We start from the raw sequence: 16,185 nt of genomic DNA on the forward strand, positions 1-16,185 counted from the left end.
GACTGTCCGCTCTCATCGCACTTCATTTTAATGGCGGTCGGCACCGCCCATCAACAACGATGATTGGGTAATCGACCAATAAATTAAGCTCCGCCGTCAGTAGGCGTATATCCTGATGAAGTCACGTGTTTGAGTGACGTAACGCGTAGATACGCCAGAAGGAGGAGCTTCCTACGATTGACGGCTTGACGTCACATCCGGCGTGGACGCCATCTTGGTGCTCCAAGCTTTGAATACAGTACACCCTTGGAGAGGTGTAAAGGCCTGCTTACTATCTGACTCGTGTAAGTAGGCTCTTGGTTGTTTTTACTCAAAATAAAAGGTTTTATACTATGTAAGTCTCTCTTGCCTCACTGGTGACCGTACTGGAGAGCCTTTATCGGAGAGACACCACGGGCAGTGCTGAGGTTACCATTCCCTACTAAGACCTACCAGGAGGAGTGAGTGGCACTACTATCACCAGCAGGATCCATTGACCAGCAGGATCATCACTACCAGCATTATAAGCTCTTTGGTCCCTGGGGGCCTGAGCAGGAAGGTGAGGGGGCACCCCAGACTTAGAGGATTGGCACATTGTGGCTCACACCTGCATGAAGTCCGTGTGACCCACTAAGGACACCATTCACTTTATGTTCATTTATTTAGGACATTATTCACGTTTTTACTCACCTTCATGCATGTTATATCCTTTATATATATATGTCAGCTATTCTTATGTCAGCTACTACATTATATGGTATATATAACTCTGCATATTTAGCGCCGTATTAATTGGTTTTATATTGAGTTGTTGTCTTTGGTGCTGTGGCTGTGGCACTACTAATACAGGCTGCTTTTTATCATTTAATCATTTACATCCACATTTTGGCGCAGGAGATTATCCTTTTCATGGTACAGTACAGTAATGTCTGTAGGGCCAGATTCCAAAATGTATTCATTAGTACTGGCTGCAGGGATTTTTGTAAGATAAGACTATATGCCTGAATCTTGTACTCTCATGACAGTAGTAAATATCAAACTGGTGGATTGCTCATTTATAAACAATCCAATCAAACGACACTACTCCAAAGACAAAAGTGTGTATGCCACTTGAGCTGTGCAGCTTTTATGGTGGAATACCTATACTGCAGTCAAATTGTGGGGTTAAACAATTTATTAAAAAGCAAAAGTTCTCTCTATCCCTAATATCATCTCCCTGTATGTATTCAGCTCACATTTCTCACCGGTTGGCTTTATATATAGTGCCCTTACTAACAAGGGGGGGAGAGGGGAGAGTTCAGATGGTCTTCCTAGATGCTGCTGGAGGCCCCTAATGTATTTGCATTCCCCTGCCTGATGAGAACATACTCTACAGCTGTTATGGCATGTAAAATCATCATACACATGTATATTTTCATCAGGAGTCTCACCCATCAGACCAAACTTAGGACTATACATACAGTCAGGTCCATAAATATTGGGACATAAACACAATTCTAACATTTTTGGCTCTTTACACCACCACAATGGATTTGAAATGAAACAAACAAGATGTGCTTTAACTGCAGACTGTCAGCTTTAATTTGAGGGTATTTACATCCAAATCAGGTGAACGGTGTAGGAATTACAACAGTTTGCATATGTGCCTCCCACTTCTTAGGGGACCAAAAGTAATGGGACAGAATAATAATCATAAATCAAACTTTCACTGTTTAATACTTGGTTGCAAATCCTTTGCAGTGAATTACAGCCTGAAGTCTGGAACACATAGACATCACCAGACGCTGGGTTTCATCCCTGGTGATGCTCTGCCAGGCCTCTACTGCAACTATCTTCAGTTCCTGCTTGTTCTTGGGGCATTTCGCCTTCAGTTTTGTCTTCAGCAAGTGAAATGCATGCTCAATTGGATTCAGGTCAGGTGATTGACTTGGCCATTGCATAACATTCCACTGCAACTATCTTCAGTTCCTGCTTGTTCTTGGGGCATTTCGCCTTCAGTTTTGTCTTCAGCAAGTGAAATGCATGCTCAATTGGATTCAGGTCAGGTGATTGACTTGGCCATTGCATAACATTCCACTTCTTTCCCTTAAAAAACTCTTTGGTTGCTTTTGCAGTCTGCTTTGGGTCATTGTCCATCTGCACTGTGAAGCAGCGTCCAATGAGTTGTGAAGCATTTGGCTGAATATGAGCAGATAATATTGCCCGAAACACTTCAGAATTCATCCGACTGCTTTTGTCAGCAGTCACATCATCAATAAATACAAGAGAACCAGTTCAATAAGCAGCCATACATGCCCACGCCATGACACTACCACCACCATGCTTCACTGATGAGGTGGTATGCTTAGGATCATGAGCAGTTCCTTTCCTTCTCCATACTCTTCTCTTCCCATCACTCTGGTACAAGTTGATCTTGGTCTCATCTGTCCATAGGATGTTGTTCCAGAACTGTGAAGGCTTTTTTAGATGTTGTTTGGCAAACTCTAATCTGGCCTTCCTGTTTTTGAGGCTCACCAGTTGTTTCCATCTTGTGGTGAACCCTCTGTATTCACTCTGGTGAAGTCTTTTCTTGATTGTTGACTTTGACACAGGTACACCTACCTCCTGGAGAGTGTTCTTGATCTGGCCAACTGTTGTGAAGGGTGTTTTCTTCACCAGGGAAAGAATACTTCAGTCATTCACCACAGTTGTTTTCCGTCGTCTTCCGGGGCTTTTGGTGTTGCTGAGCTCACCGGTGCATTCCTTCTTTTTAAGAATTTTCCAAACAGTTGTTTTGGCCACGCCTAATGTTTTTGCTATCTCTCTGATGGGTTTGTTTTGTTTTTTCAGCCTAATGATGGCTTGCTTCACTGATAGTGACAGCTCTTTGGATCTCATCTTGAGAGTTGACAGCAACAGATTCCAAATGCAAATAGCACACTTGAAATGAACTCTGGACCTTTTATCTGCTCATTGTAATTGGGATAATGAGGTAATAACACACACCTGGCCATGGAACAGCTGAGAAGACAATTGTCCCATTACTTTTGGTCCCTTAAGACGTGGGAGGCACATATGCAAACTGTTGTAATTCCTACACCGTTCACCTGATTTGGATGTAAATACCCTCAAATTAAAGCTGACAGTCTGCAGTTAAAGCACATCTTGTTTGTTTCATTTCAAATCCATTGTGGTGGTGTATAGTGCCAAAAATGTTAGAATTGTGTTGATGTCCCAATATTTATGGACCTGACTGTATGTGGTAGCGCTTGTGTTTGATGCATGTCCACATCTAGTGGAATTAAATTGTGCCTTCCAGGATACTCCTTATAGTGAAGGAAGTATCCAAGACATGCACCACCACCATATTGGGCCTTGAAGAACCCAAGGCACCCATTGGAATTTGTCGGAAAGCCACCACAGCCATGCCAACTCGGGGCAGCCATGTCCATCCTGGAGGCAAGACCCACTAAATGTAGAAAATATAAAGGAATGGAGAGATGAGAGACCATAACCAAACAATAGCCTTATTCCTTCACCCACCCACAAGTCCTTCCACTCAATATATGGTACCATAATACTCCCACCTATGCTCATGCATCTGGCTTGTCCACAGAGGACATACACAGGAACCCCAAGGTTTATGTCCACAAAATTGCTAGTTTGACATTTACATTTTTTGTATATAGTTGAACATTGATACAGACAAAAAATATTTTACATTTATGAAGTTAGGTTGAAAAAAAGCATGGCCCATTTTTCTTCAGAGGGGGAAAAACTATTTCTTCCTGGTCCCCCAAGGAAATCATATATTCCCTGTATCAATATTCTCTGGTGTTAACTAAAAATATTAAAATCAAGTTTTATTTTGTGCATTTGGGAATGCACCCATCTCTGTTTTAAATAAAAAAACATTTGACTTAGCTGGTCAAAAATAGCTCTTAACAGAGATAATCATTTTGTTTGTTTTTTTGAGCTATTAAGACTGCATACTATTGCATAAACATTTTTTTTACAATTTTACTCCTAGACCTTATTTAAAGTAGAACTAAAGGAAAACATTTTTTTGGTTTTATACAGAGTGGAGATGGATTAGAACACCTATCAGGTTGTAGTCTGTGTTCCTGTTAGGGAGCTACACCATCTCTATTTGTCCTGTTTACCCTTATCATTGAAAGTATTAGACAGAACATTTTCCAATGAGGATACTAGTCTTGGCGACCTGGAGATCCCAAAGGAATTCTCTTAATTTGCAGAGATTTTCTCACTTCCTGTTTTGGCTATGGGGTAGGAAGTTATGGTAAATCTTCCCAATTGGACAGGGATGGCAAAGAGTTTATTACCCTTTCTTACTCTATCCAAAATGATAAAAAAATATTTTTGCCTATATTTCTGCTTTAATTAAAGAATTGTATGAAAATGTATCTCATGAATAAACTCACTCAGGGCAATTTAGATAAATGCTGTGTTTTATGACTTAAGCTCTTGGAAGTCACAATGTTGAACTCCTGTTTACTTTAAGTCAAGCATTAAAAAATAAAAAAAAAAATAAGATATAATAAAACTGAAAGTTCATGAATGTGTAAGACCGAAATTCAGGTTAACTTTCTAATAAGTACTCTGAAACTTGACATCTGATGGCAACTGTTTTAGAAGATCAAGACATATGTTAAAACTCCATGTCAGTATGAGATACAGGCTGTTTGCAAATCTGTCACTCTTCTTAGTTATGCTTTGACATCTAACTCCTTGATGATATACATCCTTCATTAATAATTTTCTGAGTGCATGAAGGGGAGCAATGCACTAATCCATCAAATGAGATAACAAATACTTGCAAATTTCCTAGTTGTATACAATAAAAAAACATTTTATTCTGAAAAAAAAGCCATTATTAATGTAAAGATTATTTTCACTTTTTGTTACAAAATGGGAAAACTAAAGATGTTCTCATTGATTTTGCCATATTATTATTATTATTATTGTTATTATTATTATTATACAGGATTTATATAGTGCCAACAGTTTGCTGAGCACTTTACATTATAGTGGGAGACAATACAGTAACAATACAGTTCGATACAAGAGGGATTTGAGGGCCCTGTTCCTTGGAGCTTACAATCTAGGAGGGCGAGGTGAATGGTACAGTAGGTAGTCACTGTGAGGGATGGAGTGGTTGGAAGAGTAGAGGATTCCAGAATTAGCAGAGGGCGGGATAGGCTTCCCTGAAGAGAAAGGTTTTCAGTGATCACTGAAAGGCAAGTAGAGTAGGTGATAATCTGATAGATTGGGGTAAGGAGTTCCAGAGGATGGGTGACGCCCTGGGAGAAGTCTTGGAGACAAGCATGGGAGGAGGAGATGAGGAAGCTAGAGAGTAAGAGGTCTTGCGAGGAGCGGAGTGTACGGTTTGGGTGATATTTAGAGATAAGATTGGTTATGTAAGTTGGGGCAGTGTTGCGGATGGCTTTATATGTCATTGTTAGAGTTTAAAATTTTATCTATTGGGCAACTGGGAGCCAGTGGAGGGAGTGACAGAGGGGGGAGGCGGATATGGAATGGTTAGTGAGGTGGATGAGTCTGGCAGCAGCGTTCATGATAGACTGGATGGGGGATAGTCTACGATGAGGTAGGCCAATGAGGAGGGAGTTACAGTAATCGAGGCGTGATATGACAAGGGAGTGAATAAGTTGCCATATACAGCTGAGACCCGAGAAAAGCTTTTTCTGAAATGGAGATAAAAAAAGACAAATCACATATAAACAAGCACTAATTTCTTGCACTTTATAATAAAGTAAAGTACTGGTCAATATATTTTAGTTAAAATAACACTGTTCCTTTGAACTAGAGAAACATGGAAACACACTACTAACATATTTGTGATACTATTTTTTCATATAGTTCACTTTCTGTCCTGTAGATGCAACAAAAAGTGAGTGGAAATCTCTAAAAGTGAGGAAAATTCCACTTTTGGCTGGTTTTTACTGGAAAAGTTGTCCCCATAGGGAAACTTCACCTCTTGTTCTAGTGACAACTGTACAGTTTTGGATTTCCTGTCGCCTTCTGTCTTGGTGACAATGACTACCAGAGACTGTATGTCTCCAGGTGGACACAAACAGCTAAAAAAAAACCCAAACAAACACACAGGCAGCTTAAAAAAAATAAAGAAAAAAAACTCTCTATTCAGACCAAAACTGAAAAAATATATGTAAATAAAATTAAAATATACTTACTGGACTTAGGGATGCATTTCAGAGGCAGTGCTAATATCTGCTGTAAAGTAACATGTCAATAATCTGCCAGCTTTCAACAATATATTTATGAAGATTATATAGTTATGCCTCTGACAATGGCTTTAGAAATCATAAATACCATATTCCCAGTAAACTAAAGCTGACCATACACTAGTAGATTTCTGAATTAACGTTTATATAAATATTCATTCAAAAATGCATGCAAAAATTCTCAATATATTCGATGACTTGACAAATGTCATTGGAAATTACTTCAACAATTCATACCCGTTAAACATTCAATTTTAAAACAAATGAGAATTTCAGAACAAACAATCACATATACTATTAGAAATTCATTCATTCAAGAAAAAATGTCCTGTTCCTTTGAATTTTCTCATCACTGCAGTCAAAAATGAACATGGTTTGACCACACTAACAGCTGGAAAATTGAACAAAGCTTCACAAAACATTGAACAAAACATTCCAAACAAAATTCTACTAGTGTTTGGAAACTGGGACCAGTAATGATTTTAGCCCACCAAAGAAAATGCTCAGGTAAGATGAACTAATCACTAAGCATCCCCTTAGAGTTCAGTCTTTGTCTACATTTCCTCCAGTGTTTCTTTGGCTCCTTTATCAAAGCAATTCATGGAAATTTTACAAGACTCCACCTGAATTATCCTAAATGCTGAAAGTACCTGTTTCTATATATTAAATATAGGTAGCATTGCTGTTCCTCTAGCTTGAATCTCCCTCCATGCATCATTAATAAAAATAACTGCTGTTTCTAATACGTTAACATTACTGGTTAAAGTCACCTCTAAAAATTAAACGCATCAGTTGAGCTTGGCTTATGGTTACTGTGTTGAAGTTGGCTACTTTGATTAAATCGAAAGGGATGACTTTCATGGCGTGTGGATTTGTACTGTATCCTGGCTGAAGCTACTGGTTTTCTTACCATGTGCAGCTTCTTAAACACTCTTCTCACACTCTCCTGTCCCATATTCTCCCCCTTGGTCTTTTTTTGCGTTATTCAGAAAGCATAGCCACTTAACTGATCCCCTCCGTTACCTTTACCTTAGGTGGCATGTTTTATGCTCAGTGTGCAGGAGGTCTCAAGTCATAATCTCATTAAAAAGTGATTTTATGTTTGGTTTCTCTTTGGTAAGTGCAGAAGAGCATCATGAAATAAGGAATACATCCTTATTTTTTATATTTGCCATGAAAATAATGACATGTAATTACTTCTTTAAACAAGAGCAGTCTGTGCTGCCCATAGTTGCCAAAATGATTATCTTTCATTTTCCAATTTTGTACAGGAAGAAGTTTTTATTTTAATTATTAGGCTTATTATTCACTAAAAAAAATTGATTGCTGATGTATCATCTCAACTAAGCAACTTGCCATGCTTCAGAAAAAACATTAAATAAAAATGACAAGTCGTGTGATTGGAAAATGGGCTCTAATGGAATAAAAATTATGTTCTCTTTAACAATTTTATATTATTGAAAAAACAGTCAAGTTAAGCTCATTTCTGGTAAAATCACAACATTATGATGTAATTTGATGAAACGTTTATGTTAATGTATATTTTTACAGCCTTAACAACTTTTAGTGAGTTCTAACACTAAATACAAAGCAAATGGAAGTGACTAATGTTGCAAGGAAAAAAAGAGATAACTATGAACATTTAATCACTGGCATTTATTCATTTATGCACAAAGTGAATTATTGTTTTCATTAGGATGTAAACATAATTAGGTAATCTGATTTCCCCACACCAACCAATAATATTACAGATTGTCAGTGCCTAAATTAATTTGTAGGTTATAATGAATATATTTTTTTTTTATCAAGACATGGGTAAAATTCATATTGGATTCCTCTGGGTATATGTCTTTTTAATGGTGTTATTACACAAGTTTGAATATTCTACCAAATCAATCAGCCAAGCATAGTGATACTTAATTATTTAACCCCTCTCATGCAATGACTCTGAAGTAATTGACTTCTTGGCTTTGTTAAGTTTGTATTCATCAAACTGACATGTTAGGTTCTATTATGCCATTTATAGTTAGTACACAATAGCAATGCTGTTTTTGCCACATCTGCAAAATAAATGCACATCGGTTCCTATATTATGTGTTTGTGCACTAACCACTTTGATCTTAGTATGCCATATGGTATACTGACTGTCACAGCCCCCATGACACCCCACCCTTGTCAGAACCCTGTAGATGAAATACGTATATAGAGTTATTTAAGTAGGAAGACATATATAGAGATAGCCATCTACATGCTGATTGCATAAACATGTGATGCAAGGTAAAACAGATCCTAGCAACTGAATACAGTTTTTCAACTTTAACAAGAACTGTACATATCATTGCAACTAATTAGTGTATCCAGGTGAGTAATACCTTGTTTTTTCAGGATATATTTACCTTCCATTTGTTGGTAAATGGTAATAGATACAGTATCTCCTGATTTGATTTTTGTTATTTGATTTGATATTGTTATAAAAGAAAAACTGGCACAACATCGTAACAAATATATAATTTTTAAAAATATAATGGTATATTTCTAGCTATTACCATAACCTGCCACCAAAGAACAACCCAAAATAAATTCTTCTGCTTTTGACAATTGCAGCAGTACTACATTTGTGTATGTTATTTTCTGTAGGACCCAGAAACAATAGTGTGCATTTTACGTTTTGTATAACACTTAAAACACACTGACAATGAATTAAAAAAAAAAGCATTTTAATCCGACCTAAAAAATAGTGACACTGACCTTTGACTCTGACCATGACTTTTGACCCGAACTCTAACCATGAAACGTACCTAGATTAAACCTATAATGTAGTTTTTTGTTTTTAATACACACTCCCAGTTCACAATTATTACTACGAAACCTGAGGCTCTCAGTGAGAACAAAAATGGCACATATATGGTGCCCGGGAGAAGAAGATCCACTTCCAAAATGCCACATATATTTGTACAAAGATTAAACCAGGTTCATTGTATAGTACAAGCAGCAGAAAACATTAATTACTATACTTAAACTCTCTAAATATTTGCAACCCTGTTCAAATTCTTAAAAAGGATTCAACCTCAGACCTGATCTAAGAATTTCAACCCAGTTAAAGAACCCCAAAAGGTGTAATTAGCACAGCAAAGTTTGCTGGCCTTAACTTTGGTTTGAACAAATATTCCTTAGGGGGTTTAGACCTAAGTTCTTCCCCACTGGGGCAAATGAATATATTTTTTACAGAGGATTAAACTGTAGACATATACTGTATATATTTGTATTCTTTCAAAAACCTGTGATCATAATATTTTCTGCATTCCAGGTGGGCAGTTTCAAATTAGGTATTATGATACAATTCTTACCAGCTGCTTTCTGACTGGAAATAAAAACAGAAAGGTATTTGCAATTTACAGTAAATGAAAAGGTATTTGTAGCATATAAAATTGTTATATGATAGTTGAACAAAAGCAGAGTTGCCCCTTAGAGACTAAAAAGCATGTATTAAACAAGCTTATTCATATAAAAAAAGTTCAATAATTTAGTAAAGGAGAAAAGAGGTGTAGCAATAGCAGTGCCATCACTAGGGTTGGTGTCACCTGGTGTGGTAAAACATGGTGTCACCCCCCCCCCCTCCCCAATTGGGCTCTCTCCTGTCTAGCCTGACACAGTGCCCTGTAGGGTAGGATGTAATGGGTAGTTAGGTAGATGTTCTGTAAATTCACTTTGAACTCCACCTTACTTTAGTCTCTCTCTTTAGGTATTAGATGTGCATAAAATAAAGTGAGAGCACATCTAAAACCTAAGGAGAGTTATGAAAATTAGTTGGAAGTGAAACATGCCATTACCTGGAGGGATTGGCATTTAGAAGGTTAAAATGGGCAGTGAGGAAATGTGATAGCACCTCCTCACTGCCTTGCAAGTGCCTCTAAAAAGTAACCTGAGCATGGATCACTTTTCAGTGGAGTGCCTTCTGCAAGTGTGAACAAACCATAGAACACACCGGTGTTCTATTGTTTGGCCGCATTGGTGGTGTACTCAGTTTTCCTGTATTTTCCCCTGGTTTTAACCGCAGTCCCATAGACTTCTATTAGGTTATACATTTTTGCAGAGCTTTCTGAAAGCGCTCCAATAATGCAGCATACTGGACTTTTAGGGTGCTTTCAGAAAATGCAGCACAAATGTGCAACCTAATTGGCATTGCAGCTGTCACTAGGGGTAAAATGCAGGAAAACTGTGATTACACCACCACTGCAGTCACACCACAGCACACCAGTGTGAACCCACTTAAAAGCACATAGAACTAAGTACTGTTAATGGTTCTATTGGGGGACAACATAGGAAAGAGCCAGATGGAGAGAGATTCAGGAGAAAAATGGAGGGAAGGAGGGGGGCAGAGTACAGTCACAATGCTCAACTGCTCACTCACTTCAGTCCCCAGAGCCTCAGTCAACGGCTTCATATTTACAATGTAGCTGTCGGTTGCTTGATTTAAATTTTACCACTCACACATCCGCTTCACATACACAGCACAGGGGCTGCATGGAGTGTGTGTAGGCACAAGGAGGGAGGGGCGGGAGGAGGCAGAGAAGATACAGCCTCTCCCATTCATGTGAAGGGCGGAGCTGTGGTGTCTTGGCTCAGTGAGAACAGGAAACAGACACTGAGCCGTGTGCAGATGCAACCAACAACCCTATATTTACAATGTGATGGCAACACTGATGGGGCCCCCTACTGACCCCAAGCCCTTGGTCAGTGCCCGAGTGCTCACTCTGCCCCTGCCTTCCTACTTGATGGTGTCACCCAGGTGCGGTGGTCTGCACTCCCTGCCAGGGTCGGACTGACAACTCAAGGGACCCCTGGGCAATAGGGGATCATGTGACCCCTGTGTCCTTGCCCAAACTCAAAAAAGCCTATGAAAAAGGTACCAGGGGCATCTCATGGGGCCCCCTACTGACCCCAGGCCCTAGGGCAGTGCCCGAGTTTCCAAATGGTCAGTCCGCCCCTGCTCCCTGCACCTCCATAGCAATGCCAATGGGTGAACCTGCCTGGTGTGAACACACCACTGAATCATAGGACAGCTTTTCTGGCTCCTGTGGTTGAGCTATCTTCCCCAGGACAAGGGATACTCGCACCACTAGTACATAGAGGATGCTGGAGGATTAACCCCTAGACTGCTTCTCTGTTCTTGCACCCAGATGTGACAGATTGTAACCAATACCATCTCATTTTTGGTGCGTGTACACCCATCAGAGGTGGTGGATTCCCTCCAAGGATATACGCACATCTGCACTTTGTTCACTTGGATATATTATGATTTAACCTGAGGACTATTATTGCTCCTTTTCTCTACTGATGAGATTGGAGAGATATATATGGACATTTATTTATTCACTTTTATGCACAAATTGCACTGAATAGCACTTTAATATTTTGCATCAATATCTATATGAATTGTCATTTTATTATTTATACATTTATAGCACTGCACTTTATCCATTTATATATTTCTATTGGGACCGTTACCTATGCCCTAAGGTGCTAGCAGCTTCCTATATATATATATATATATATATATATATATATATATATATATATATATATATATATATATACTTATATATACTTGCGATTGCTTATTTACTTTTTTGATATTGCAATACATGTTTGTTCCAGCTGGCCAACTGCGTCAAAGTGATAGTGGATATCTGATGCAAGCAGTCACAGCTGGAAATAAAATGAGCTATAGACCAAAATCCAGGGATGTGTGTGTATATATATATATATATATATATAAATGATGATGAACTGGTAATGGTTATCTTATATTACTGAAGACCTGGTTACAATATTACACACTTATGGATAAAATGAAAATAAATACAGATTAGTAAAACCAGCATAACAGTTTTTAAATCGATATTGCTAAATAACTCCTAAGAAGCAGTCTTGAGAGGTTTTGCTAAAATATAAAAAAAAAGTGATTGCCAACCAAACCCTCCCAAACTGCGAAAAAAATGCCAGTGACACTGTACAAAAATGAAAAAAAAAAACAACATACTGATGGTGTTATAAACCTGGTTCCAACACAGTTTGTGAAATTGTTTATCCTTAAAATCTTTATTTTGCCCTATACAAAATGAAACCACACTTCCCTATTCAGCAGCTGACAATGTACCACTGTAATCATTAGTATATGAGTACAAGAATTCAAAGGGCTGAGTCCTAAAAAATAAATGTTGAGCCTAATCACTACTAGCTGCCTGGACAGCAATAGAAAGAAAGGGCTGGTGCAACAACTCTTGTTTGTGCCTTAATTGTGCCTTGTAAAAGTTAACAGTGATTACAAAAACCTAGTTCAAGTAAATAATACATGTTTTACTATGCTTACAGGTGCCTGAAATGAGAACAGATTGGAAAATTGTCTGATAAGGGATAGAGCGTGAGCAAACACATCTGTTATAAGCATGAGGAGGCTAAAAGAGCTGAGTGAATATCTAAGAAAAGTTTTATTTTTGTTTACTTTTTACTAAATGAACTAAGTTAAGCAAGAGACTCAAACCTTGAGAACATGGATAGCTGTATAAATTAATTTGAGCTAAATAATTATTTTCAAACCATTAAATTGTTTATCAACCAATAAGCAATATCAACTGCATAAGAGCAACGATTGTATGGCAAATGATCTTGGATGGGTGACTCAAACATGCTTTAAAGTCAAACTGGGCTCATTACAAATATTTAATAAATTGATATTCCTACACAAAGCATAGTGATTTTACAGCAGAACTGAACAAAAATCAAAACAAGAAAGCGAAGAATAATTGACAGAACAGAACAGGGAAATATTCAGGAAACAGCAGAGTATTCCCTGTGAGTCATCCAATTTTTCAAAAAAAGTTGTCCTGCTAACTTTTTCACAGATTGTTAAGTCTAAATAATGCAGATGTTGGTTACAATGTAATTGTGATTGTACAGATAAAATTGGAAATCATTGTTTTTTTAATACAGTCTGACACAAACATTCCTCATCATCTTCTCAAGGGATTTGCACTAATAGGAGCTTGTTTCTAACCTTACAATGAATGGTTTTATATTCTGCAGAGGCATTGCCATGTAATTCAGTTGCTTTTTCTTTTTAGCAGCTTGGGAACAATAATGAAGTTGCAGAAATAAGACAAATCTTTTAAAAATAAGGTCAAATGCTTGGAAATGAAGAGCAATTTTGGTCAATAATATGGATTGAAACGAGAGATGACAAAATGTTTGCTGCAATAGGAAAGAGAAAAGAGCTTAATTTGAAGGTATATTTATAGGGATTTGTGCATACAGTTCAGATATCTTAGACTGACAAGCAGGGGCGGACTGACAACTCATGGGGCCCCCGGGCAATAGGGGATCATGGGGCCCCTGTGTCCTTGCCCAAACTCAAAAAAGCCTATGAAAAAGGTACCAGGGACATCTCATGGGCCCCCTACTGACCCCAGGCCCTCGGGCAGTGCCTGAGTTTCCAAATGGTCAGTCCGCCCCTGCTGACAAGTGCCATGGTCTTGGACAGACATTGAAGTAATGATCTGTAGTTTTGTCATTGTCATCTACCCTTATATAGTTCTATTATACATTAACTTCACTAGTCAAATAGCTACATTGTTAAGAATTAATTTTAAACATAGTCTTAGTCAAATCTTGGCCTATAATAAATCTTGCTACATTTTGCCATTGTATGTCAAACATAACTTTTTTTAATGAATTTTATACTAAGTGTATGTAATAATCAATTCATTCAAAACTAGTTTCATCTTGATTCAAACATTTGTAGACATAATTGACCTCATTTATCGTTTGTCTAAGGAAAGAGCTGTTCTATGTTGCCCAACAGTCTCTGGAATAAAACTTTTATTCACCAAATGTAATTTTCCAGCATACATTTTAATCTGATTAGTGACCATATATATTATATGTAAATTATTATTGTACGTTTGTGTACACTTCCCTTTTTTTTTTAGATAGGACTTTATATACTACAATTACTATGCAATAAATTTTTTACTGAAATAGAAGAAGCTCCCATTCTCATAGGCCTACCATACTGGGACTGATACACTGACTGAAGACAATCCTCCAACACAAGAAACAGAATGATTGAAAGTCCCTTGTTTACTTTATGCCCTATCATCTCATTATACTTCACTATACTTCCTCTAGAACAGGGGTGTCAAACTGGCAGCCCTCCAGCTGTTGCAAAACTACAAGTCCCATCATGCCTCTGCCTTTGGGAGTCATACTTGTAACTGTCAATCTTGCAATGCCTCATGGGACTTGTAGTTTGGCAACCCGTGCTCTAGAAAATCCTTATCTGCTCATCAACAATGACTTTGTCAAATTGTTTTTACCTCTGCACTTCCCTATCTAACCTAAAAGTGTTAAACCAAGCTGCTGTGCTTAATATTCGTGATGATAAAGAATAAATGCTGTAAGTGCATAGCCCAGAGCACCTAGTGTTCTCAAACGTGATACATTCTAAATGTGTACTGTACATAAAAAGTGTCTAAATCATCAGATAACAATTTAAATTATACATTAATAATTTAAATTATAACAATAATATTATGCAATAACCAGATATAAGTGCAAATAAAAACTGCATATCATGAAAAAGAGTCCACTCTGAAACAATTCCTCATCTTCCAGGACCACGTCCTTGGTATTAATGTGCTTGGTGCAAAATGTCTCATCGCAGTGCACACCCTAACACCCCGGTCACACCGGGTGTGACTTGGCATGCGATTTGCATGCCAAGCGACTTGCAAATCATATGCGAAGTTGCACCCTATTGTCCCCAATCAGAGCAGTTAAATCAGTGCAGTTCCAACTTGGTCGGAGCTGCACCGATTTCTATAGTACATGTACTACTTTTGGTGCGATTTGCATAGATATCTGTGTAAGGGTCTTGCAAATCACACCTGAAATCGTCATCTCATCCAACTTTGAAATCCTGCGACTTCACTGTAAGTCGCACAATTTCAAAGTTGGGCTTGATGTGACCAGGGAGTTAGAGACAAGCAATCACCAGATTACAGCATTTGCTCATCAACAATACTCTGCTACAACTGGTTGTCTCAGGGTTTATCAACCTTTTTTGCAGTCAAGACACCCTTTAAAATTCTGCACAATCTTGAGGCACCCATTACAAAATGCAAACAACTAAACTAATAGTTTTACAGAATGCTGCAACATTTGCACATGTGGGACACCCAACATCAGAGTTGATTTATTCTTCCAAACCAAATACACTTTTGCACACTTGTACTGAACAGTATTCCATGGTTTCTGTTCTCCCTCAGTTTCTCTCTCTCACTCAGCTAATGTAACCTCAGTGCTGACGGAGAAGGGCAAGCAAGAATGCTGTGCAGGTGCTCGATGTCCTTCTTATCAACTGATGACATCATTGGTTTTTTATGCTGTCATCGGCTAGAAAGTTGTAATGGTGCACAACGAATAACTGTGGCTTTGTGTAACTTAAAGGAAGGATTGATCCACCTGGTGGTTTGTATACAATTTTTGGGCAATTTTTAGACATGTTGCCAAGGAACCTTTGAAGAAACCTGAAGGCACCCTGGCTGAAAAAGGCTGGGTTATCTTATAGCCAATACCCAGTTTACATCCCTGAGACTTCTCATGTTAATTCTGGAAGCTACTCTGTCTATGAGAACTTACCCTTATTTACTTCAGTGAAGCCCCAAACAAAAAAATCACCTTTTGTCATAATCAGCAAGCTCTTTGTCTATTGCATCATCCAGGTGTTAATTCCTTGAGGAAATTGGTGGAAAGGAATGGCTATGTAAGTATACTGGGCAACCCATCCCTGGGATAGAGGTTTCAGCTCAGGCTCCTCCTCTTCTGTTTTACCCTTCCTCGCCACCTAGCACAAGTCCTGCTAACAGGTTGGCTAGGAAGGGACATT

This window comes from Staurois parvus, unplaced genomic scaffold (genome assembly GCF_062004578.1).
Source record: "Staurois parvus isolate SC_StPar_1 unplaced genomic scaffold, SC_StPar_1.0 ptg000361l, whole genome shotgun sequence".
Taxonomy (NCBI): domain Eukaryota; kingdom Metazoa; phylum Chordata; class Amphibia; order Anura; family Ranidae; genus Staurois; species Staurois parvus.